Source organism: Eublepharis macularius, chromosome 2 (genome assembly GCF_028583425.1).
Source record: "Eublepharis macularius isolate TG4126 chromosome 2, MPM_Emac_v1.0, whole genome shotgun sequence".
In the NCBI taxonomy this organism is placed as follows: Eukaryota; Metazoa; Chordata; class Lepidosauria; order Squamata; family Eublepharidae; genus Eublepharis; species Eublepharis macularius.
In genome coordinates this window covers 163764028-163774749 of record NC_072791.1, presented here as the reverse complement: position 1 = coordinate 163774749, position 10722 = coordinate 163764028, and positions in this window count along the sequence as shown.

Below are 10722 nucleotides of genomic sequence, written 5' to 3'. Positions count from 1 at the left end.
TTCTTTCCAAGATGGCAGAGTAAATTGTTAATTTTATTTTTTATCTACGTTATTTATAATCTGACTTTCTTACAGAGACAGAAGGTGGATTTACACAGTATAGGTCAGTATGATGAAGCAAAAATACAGAGCTGAAACATAAATAACATTGACATGATATATTAAACATTATGGAACTGTTCAGTAGGAGCATACTTACTGCAGTATGAAGTAGTATAATCTACAGTCCCTATCCCTTTACCCTATACATTTCTCTGAACCGTTTCTCTACAGTACACACTTATTATCTGTGTAAAAAAGCCCTCCTGAATAATTCAGTTTTCCAGTTTGTGGAAAGCAAGTAGATTGGAAGCTTTCCTGTTCTCTTCAGGTAGGCCTTTCCATAAAGTGGAGGCCACCACAAAAAATGCACATTTGACAGTAGTTGTTGATTTTGCCCATTTGCAGGGTGGCACCTGCAGGAAGACCTATTCAGATGAGCAAAGCTGGCATGATGGACATAGGGAGAGAGGCGGTCCCGTAGATATAAGGACCAAGGTCATGAAGGGTTTTGAATGTGTTAGTCAAAACCTTTAATTGAGCCCAGTAGCTGATGGGAAGAAAATTGATCGACTATAGAATGGGAGTAATACGCATACCTGCACCTAGCTCCTGATAATAATTGAGCTGTGACATTTTGCACCAACTGGAGTCTCTTGAGTTTATACCAGAACCCTTTCAGGGATTTACCGTCAAAAATGGGCAGGGTGATTAGTATTGTTGTTATCAGAATTCAAGAACAGAATAAGGAAAAGATAAGGTCTTTCCCGATATTTTCTGTAGGCAAGAGCTAAATATATTTTCTCAGTGGTCACTTATGACTGAGAAATTCTTGTTCATGTAAATATTGAGGTATTTTGGTTTCTGATGCTTGCTAGTCACTAATACATCTCGCTTGGATTTGAACTTGAAAATAGGCTGTTTGGCAGTTGGAAGAAGACAGAATGGTTTCCACATCTGGTTGATCAGAAAAAGCCCTAGGAAACACGGTGAGTATGCTTTTATGGAATATGATATTGATTTAAATGCTAGCACTATTTCTCTGACTATTTCCCCAGCCCCTGATCAGTGTGCATAATATTACAAATGCACCATAACAGTATACTCTGCTACTCTTTCCTTACCAGGAAACTGATCAGGTTAGCTGCCTGTGAAGCTTCATACTATTTAGGGAAAGGGGGGTGGGTGGGTGCATGAAATAATGCAACATGGTCAAAGAGTAGTTTGTATACTTGTGACGGTAGATTTTTGCCAGGCATTAGGTGCCTTGATGATCAGTCTGTTCTTCAATGTAGTCTTCAATATCATAATTCTGGAAGTCTGTCATTCTGAGACCATCATACCTCCTTCTGCCCTGTGCTCCTATCATCACTGAACACCTGTGAATGCTTTGATTCCATTGCTGTCTTATGTTGGCTATCATCAGTCCCTTGGGATCAAAACAAGAACTACTTTGGCTCATCGAGTTCTGCATTCAGAGAAACACAGAGTTCATCTGTTGATAAAATTGGGGGAGGGGACACAATCCAAAGATAATGAGGGATAAAAGTCTAATGGTGCAAGCCTAAGTATGAGCAATCCTAAACTCATATATTTCAATGAGCGTAAAACAGGATTGCACTGTTTCATACGGCACACCCTTTGCCCTTTCTAAGAACTTACTTACTCCATAAACATATTTTCATTCAAATGATGGTACATGATATAGCATATTACAAAATTATTTTCAAAATAAATGTTGTGCTCAAGTACCTTACCAGTGGGAAAGAGTTCAGCTAGTTTGATGGCAGATTCATATTGATTTGCAAATTAATTTTGTCTCTTTCTAGATCAAGGGTGTGCACAACTTATTTAATTTGTAATAAATGCAATTAGAGAAATGAATGAGCTATCAAGATTTTTAAAGTATGATCCATCAATGTTGGCATAACTTGTAATCCTGGTCATTATAAATAACAAGGATATTTTTGCAATATGGAATGCAATTTCCCCTGCAGTTTGTCTCATTACTTTATGACATATGGGTTAATATTAAATTACAATGCCTTAATTTTCAAATCAGGGCTTAATTTATAAGTAAAAGGTTAACAAATTGCCTCTGCAGCAGTAAGTTTTGTTGTGAATTTGTTTGGAACAGTCTCCTCACCTTCCCTTGAAGTAAGATATATATTCTCTAGATTTATCCCAATCATCACCCGTGTCATTCTCTTCCGTGAAAACTGAAGGCAAAAGTGTAAAAAGGGTATGAATTGCTCCAGTTTGGCGTAAGAAACGGAAAGCAGTGGTCTGAAAGCATAATGGATGAAAACTCTAAGTAGGACTGTAGGCTTCAACCTAGCTAGGGCATAGATAAGAGACTAACAATACAATCCTGTGCAGAGTTACTCCAGTTTAAGTTCACTGATTTCAGTACACTTAGGCTGGAGTAACACTGCACAGGATCACATTATGAATGGGAGAGCCACTCAGAGGTTCCTAAAGGATTAGCAGGAGACATGTCATTAATAATAAAGAGTTCCATTTAGAAAGAATAGTCGTTTTTGTATTCACTTTTCCATAGACCAAATGTCATGAATATTTCACTTTATATATGCATTCAATTTGGATTGTCCTTGCTTATTCCCTGTTGTATTCCCCCCTGCCCCCCGCCCAAAGTTAAGTCCATATCTAGTTTTTGAATTGTTTTCTAGCATCATAGAATGTAACAGAAGGTTGGAGCTGGAGAGGGGACTCAATTGCCCTTCAAAATTGGTGAATGATTGACCTTTTTCAAATGAATTACTTTTCACTTTAAGAACGCCCTATTTTGAACACTTCACACCTGGAGTCATCAGGGAAAGTAGTGGTTAGAGTGTTGGTTTAGAATCTGAGAAACCAGGGTTTGAATCCCCATTCTGACATGGAAGCTTGCTGGGTGACATTAGGCCACTTATATTCTTGGCCTAACCTACCTCACAGGGTTGTTGTAAGGATAAATGGAGGAGAGAAGAATAAGACATTTTGAGTACCTGTTGGGGAGAAAGGTAGGGTAAAATAAGTAAGCAAATAAATAAAATCTTTCTGATAAAAATGTGGTATTATATCAGAACCCAAGGGCCAAACTAGGCAAGACAGTGGAAATTCTGAATTGTATCAGAAATGTTTATGTTTGCATGCATACGTGTATATGTGTATGTTTGTGTAGGAGAACTGGATCAGGACTGGAGAACTATTCCATTACCATCCTCCCTCTGCTATGTTCCAGATGTAAATGCCTCTTCCAGTCAAATATGGAAGGTGAAATTTTTGTGATCATGTATGTTTTGCCAATGGAAATAGCTCTGGACAAGCAATATATTTCAGAAAAATGGCATAGGAGAGGAAGGGTTACACCCCCCTCCAGCTCTGTAGTTACAACCCAGTTAATTCCCTGCCCCCTCACACAACTGCTATTGATAAACATTTAGAGAGGCAGGAGATCCTGTCAAGGCTTTCTAATGTCTGCTCTGATTTGGTCAATCAAACCCACGCTTTTAGTTACTTGTCATGTTGCTAGGTGGGTCTATCATATTTTCTAAGAGTTCCTTCAAAATGAATAGGAAAACTGATTTTTCCATAAAAGCTGAATAGAAACCTCTTCCTTATTATGCTTCTTATAGTGTAGTCCCCCCTGCCATAAGTGCCTTGTTATCAGGTCATACTATTTAAAGGGAAGTTATTTTCCAGGATCAATTCATATTTGAAAAATGTACCCTGAGTTAAGGAAAATTTTGGGTGGATAGAACTTGGGCAGGTCAGCTGGGTAAAGTGCAGGGGTGGGGGGCAGAACACTGGAGCCAAAGTGGTGCTGGAAAAGGACCACACCCTCTCTCACTGCCATGTCCCCTGCTGCCACCATACCTCCTCATCTGATAGAGGACCACAGAGCCAGCTCAACAGAAAGGAGGACCACACCTGGACTGGCAGTGCAAAGTTGGCAACTGCTACTGTGCTCATGCTCCTCCCTGCAGGGCAAAGCCAGGCACCATGGTGCCCATGCTCCTTGTTGCAGGGTGAAGGTGTTGTGGGGAAAGGGTTAAAAATATTTAAAATCAGAGGTACAATGGATCTTGAACCAATAGAGAGTCAAAACGTCAGTTTGCTTTTAAAAAACATTTACTTCTAAAGGAAAAAGGTACACAGGATTGCTACAAATTTTTTTAAAAAAACCCTATGAGCTATATTCTACTGACCACAAGTACAAAGAAAGAGATAACAGCAACGGGAGTTCTTCCTCTGTCTTCTTGACCCTGAAAGAAAATCACCTGACCTATTGACCAATAACAGTTTACAAACACATCTCAGTTTCCTGGGCTTCCTGGCTATTGGCTCTGTGCCAGGTTCTCTTCCAGGTCAATATAAACAATAGCACAGTGAGTAAACACATTAACCCCATAGTGACTGAATGTCAGACCTTACAACATATATTCCAACAGAAGGCAGGTTCTGTTGTGCCCATGCAATCCTCATTGGCCAAACTAGGCACCATTGTGTCCCTGCTGTTCCTTGCCAGCCATATCACCCAGGCTGGCACAGGCTGAAGTTAGGCCCTGCCGAGCCCATGCTCCTTCTCACAGGTTGAACCTCTGCACAGCTATATCCGTTCCCCTCCTGGCTTCACAATGCCTTGGCAAGCAGGGTGAAGCCAAGAGCTGTTGTTCTCCCCCTTGTTCGCCCCCCTGTGGGGATACACAGGGCTTGTGGGTAGTGTTGACAACTTTGGCTTGGAAAATTCCTGGAGATTTAGGGGCAGTGTCTGTGGAGGGCAGCGAACTCAGTAGGGGTGTGATATTGCTTCCTATGATACCACACCCTGTGATGGAAAATCCAATTCAATTATTCCAGCCTCCCCTTCTTTTGAGATCACTTCCTCCCACCAAAATCAATTTTTTTCAATTTAAATTTCCCATCTCATATCCCTTTCCCCCCACTTTACTTCACTTGTAGGCTTCTGTATGTATATGTTCTATAACTATTTGATCCTAAATATTTGTTCTGAAATGACTGGCTGCTTTGCAGTTTTGTTCCATGCAACCTCTTAAAACCCTCTTCTGGTTTTCCTCACTATTAAGGAGAAAAATCCATTCTGAAGGCCCATAGTAGGACACTGGCCAACTGCAGTCCCATCCTTCTCAATCCCCAACTGGCCTTTGGCCTTTAGTGTCTTTAGAGGTGACAGTCAGTTTCTCCTAGTCTCTATGGTATACCATAGTGTCCTGGGTATGCCTTAGGAGAAATGGAACACCTTGTGAGGATAAGGTTCCTTTAAGAGATGGATGGGAAGAAACATCTAAACAGAAACTATGAGAGACATGTTCATCAGTTAGAGAACTTCAGGAGAGCAACTAGAAAAGTTCTGTACAAATGGAGTATTAGGAGATGTGCCTTAAACTGGTTTAAACCATTCCTCATGGAACAGACTAAAAGGGTTGCTGTGGGAGACCAGCTGTCTTCAGTGTGAGAACTCTGTTGCAGGGCACAATCTTATCCCCTATGTTATTTAAACTTTATGTAAAGCCTTTAGGAAAAATCATTAATAGCTTTGGAATTGGATGTCACCACCATGTTTCTCCGCACTGGCAGCAGATGGCACCCATCTTTATACCGCATTATTCAAATCCCTTGGTGATGCAATAGAAGTCTTGAGCTGTTGCCTGACAGCATTCACCAATCAGATCCCAAGGGGAGAAAGACCTTATGCTTTTAATTAACACTGTTGGAGGGAAGGGGGAATGTGCATAATGCGCATGAGTGCATCTTTTTTTCTCCATTGCTCCCTGGGCAATGGCATTATCTCCCTCCAATCAGATCCTTGCAAGGTGAGGCCCCTCCCCACCTATCAGCTTTGGAAACATTTGGAAGGGGTGATGTGCAGACCTCATTCATAGGCTGCAATTTAAAAAACATTTGTCTTGGAGAAAGCAGTGCTGAATAACATGGGACTTACATCTGAGCAGACCTGTTGGGGTGCATCTTGGTTTGTTTTGTGGAGCTACGCAGGCACTGGTCTGTTTTCCCCACCCCCATCAGAGCACTTGGATGGTTGCTGTGAGAGAAAGTGCTGCTGGGGGTGTCTGTGTGCAAGTGGTCTGTTCAATCAACCTTGATAAAGGCCCTGGTGGACTTCAATCATAGGCTGCAATTCTAAAGACACTTCCCTGGGAGTAAGCACAAGGAGACACTAAACCCACAAGATCAAAAAGAGTCCAGTAGCACCTTTAAGACTAACCAATTTTATTGTAGCATAAGCTTTCGAGAATCAAGTTCTCTTCGTCAGATGCATGATCCGAACTGGTCAAATACAGAAGAGGAGGGGAAAGAGGGGAGAAAGAAGGGGACATATATCACAAGGAGACAGAATGCAATTAGCGTGGAGGCAGTCAAAACATTCCTTTGCTTGGAAATGTAAACATCTCCTTTTGGTGTGCAGTCAGTTTGCCGTATTAGTTTGTAGCAGTGAAAGTATCCAATTCCTATGTAGTATAAGCCTTTGATGACCACAGCTCTCCCTGCCAACTGCATCTGACAAAGAGAACTGTGGTCCCCGAAAGCCCACACCAGGCGTCACTGGGCTCCCCCAGACCACGCCTCTGTAAAGGGAATCTGTTACCTGTGATAATGTGATAACCATTCACAGTCTCTATTCAGTCCCAGCTTGACAGAGTCAAATTTGCATATGAATTCCAATTCAGCAGCCTCCCGTTGGATTTTGTTTTTGAAAGGTTTCTGTTGAACCACAGCGACCTTTAAGTCTTTGGTGGAATGTCCTGGTAGATTGAAGTGTTCTCCCACTGGTTTTTGGACGTTTCCATTTCTAATGTCAGATTTGTGTCCATTTATTCTTTTGCGTAGAGGTTGGCTGGTTTGTCCAATGTACAGAGCAGAAGGACATTGTTGGCACATGAGGGCATATATCAGATTGGAGGATGAGCAGCTGTAAGAGCCAGAGACAGTGTAGTTGATGCCATTGGGTGTAATTGTATTCCCTGGGTAGATATAGGGGCAGAGCTGGCATCTGGGTCTGTTGCAGGGCAAAGGTTTTAATTTATTGGTATTATAGAAAAAGAAAAAAGTGAACATAAAGCAGGATTGTTTTTAATGTTGCTGCCGCCCACAGCAGCTAACCCTTTGCCATCCAGTCTCTTGCTATATTGTGTACTTGGTCACCGACACTCACCTTTTTCAGGGTGTAGAGTAATGGAGGAAAAACTAGGCAGATTGATGTTTTAGAGGGAAGACAGTGCTCTCTGAAATTTTGGTGCCGTTAAGTGCAAAAACAGCAGCCTCAAAGATCCTGGAAGCCCTCATTGCAAAGAGTGGGGCCAAAACTCATAATAATGAAAAAAAACCCAACTGGATTAGATACAAGCCAGCCATGCCTCACCTTGAAAAAACTAATAACAGCACATAGTCGATTTGGAACCCCCAGATCCAAAACTGAAATGGAAAATGGTAAACCCCTATATGTAGGTTGCATTTTCAGCCTCTTACTTTCCCTGCAATGGTCTGGTTTATCACCTGTCTAACTGGTTAGAACCAATTTTTCATTTATTATTTGATGCTGAATAATTCTGACGTTGGGTGGGAAGGCAACATGGTATAGCCTGATCTCGTCAGATTTCGGAAGCTAAGCAGGGTCTGTACTTAGATGGGAAACTATCACGGGAGATTCTGCAGAGGAAGGCACTGGCAAACCACCTCTGCTTCTCACTTGCCTTGAAAGTACCTTGCTGGGGCTGTCATAAGTCAGGTGTGACTTGAGGGCACTTTACACACACATGCACAATTCTGACATTTTTCATGGAATAAAAGAAAATTATGGGAACTTGTTATCATGAGCATGTTCTTTGGCTATGCAAAATGGTTGTTACTGTCTTTCACGTAGCCTAATACAGTATGGTGAATGATACCATCTTGAGTGATGCAGCAGTGACCTATAACCAAGCTGCTAGAATTCATGCCCTGCCACTGCAGTAGGACAGAAATAAACATTTTTGCTATTTTGCATCATGAATATGGTCAGAAGAGAGTCACAGTCTGAGTTTGGAGACTGCTAGAAAAAAGAGGCCTGTCTGATAGAAGTGGCTTGCCCAGCTATTGGGACATAACATGGAACTTGGTGTGGGGCTCACCTTTCTGAAAATCTGTTTTTCATCCATTGAAGTTCTCTTTCAAAGCCTGAAGTTCCCACAGTTTCTAGTCATTGTTGATGAACATCGGAAAATGCCTGGTCATTTTTCTGCTGAAAAAATTAGAAATAAAATACATTGCATACATTGTGATGCATTTTATAGCCTTAAATATAAATTCAATTTAATGAAATTCTTGTAATGCAAATGAACTGCCTTTTTCTGTAGTATGATTCCCGTTTCCTCCCATGGGGTGCTTTTATAAGGAGGTCAGTCGGTTTAACTGAATGCACTCTGTTAATGATAAGCTTCCGATTTCTTTTAATTCTGTCTGAAACCAGCAGAGCGTGTTGCCTTTCAAGATGGGCGGCAGGAGTGGAATGGAGCTGCAGGTTCTCCAGAGATTCCAGCTTCTGAGTAACGTCTGACAATCCACTGAGGAAAACAGATCTTTCAGGATTTTATAGGCTCTGTACAACTTGATCCAGCTCCGTGTAAGGGTGATTAAAAATTGTTTTTTGTAGGAGTTACACTCTTGTATTCTTTGTCATGTGTTATATTCTGCAAAATGTTTTTTATGTGGGTCCTACAAGGCAGAAGACTCCCAAACTGGAGTTCCACCTCAGTTCAAAAGGCTACTGCAGCATGCAGCACCGACTGTTGATCATGTACAAGAGGAAGTCAGGCACTGGGCAGTGCTCTCATTCTCCATACTGTTATATATACACATTGATTGTACAACTGGACATGTTTTTGTATTTGCCTCTGATTTTCTTTGATGAGAGTCCCTAAGAAAACTCAGCAGAAGACACACATTTCGAGAAGTTACACAGTCACGCAATCTAACCCTAAGTTTCCTATCTATGCTTTTAGTTTTGTGTCTAGTAAGTGTCACAGGGCAATTGTGCCCATTTCATTGTCCCAGGAAAAAATGTTCACACTTCATAACACTTCCCAGTTTAATCCACAAGCCGTTGTGTTCTGTGAATAGAAAGGAGTGAAAAAGTTCCCTGCAGTGTATGACAGCTCTACGTAAGTGGGCCAGACCACATGCACAGGAAGCCGTAGCATATTTTCACATGAAAAGCTAGAATTTTTTGTATGGTAAAGCTAAATGTATTCCTTTACTAAGATCAATGGTGTAGTAACCATGGCTAATTACCCCAGGACCTGGGACCCTGCAAGCACACCCTCGTGAGATAGTTTCTGCAGTGTACCACTATCTGTTGCTGTTGAACAAGGGTTATTAGTGTAATCCCTTCCCTGATTGGAGCAGTAGCAGTGTGGTAGAACATTTTTGCTTCAGTGTAGTTTCTAAATTGTAGTTTGTTTTTCACTCTGGATAATATAGGTGCTTTGGGCTGGAGACATCAGTCTATGATCTAGTTCATTCTTCTCATATCCTTGCTTTGAGAAGCTTCTCCGCTACCTGTACTAGACACTGAGGCTCATGCTGGTGGTGGAGGCTCATGCTGAGGCTCATGTGGTGGTGGAGAGTGCCGTCAAGTCATAGCTGCCTTATGATGACCTATAGCAGTGTTCATGGCAAGAGTCTAACAGAGGTGGTTTGCAATTGCCTGCCTCTGCAACCCTCATCTTTGTTGGAGGTCTCCCATCCCATTATAGATCCAGAGGAGTTAGCTGTGTTAGTCTGTAGTAGCAAAATAGTAGCGTCCAATAGCACCTTTAAGACTAACCAACTTTATTGTAGCAGCTGTGGCTCTCAAAAGCTTATGCTACAATAAAGTTATTAGTCTTAAAGGTGCTACTGGACTCTCTCTACTATTTTCCCATCCAATCACTAACCAAAACCAACCTTGCTTAGCTTCTGAGATCTGACGAAATCAGGCTTACCTGGGCTATCCAGTTTGGGGTGCTGTGGCTCATAAGAATGTTAAATCTTACAATGGATCTGATTTTAACTTTTTATAGAACAGCTGCACATACAGCAACATTCACTGCTGATATTTTTTTTGGTAGTGGAGGAAGGAAAGAGCAGTGCATTGGCACCTTGGGGGTCCCTATGAGCACAGTTACATTTATCCTGGGAAAGAGGCTGAAAAAGAAAGATCCCTGCCTCTCCTCTGTACCTAGAGAAAGAAGGCTTCCGCAGGATTTTTGCCAAAAGGCAAACCTGGGACAATTTTTACCTTATGCAGGTACCAGCAAAAGAGGGACTGTTCCTGGTAATTTGGGACAGTTGGTGAGTGCGCATACACAATCCAAAGAATCAAGATCAACCACATGGTTAAGAGCTTCACTTTGGTCTTGTTCGCTTTATATTACTTTTACAGCCACACATTTAAAGTGGCAGTTTACAAGTTTACATGAAACATAAATCCTGGAGGGAGAAATTGCAGTTATAGGGACAGGTTGGTTTTGTTAGGCCATTTTACTTACAAGTTAAATAGCTGTTGGCAAGATCCCTCAGTTGGCCATAAATTGTCATTCCCTATAACACAGAATGCTCTGCTGATTTACAATGTGTCACATCTCCCAAATGGATCCAACTGCTCATAAAGAACAAGAGCTCTTG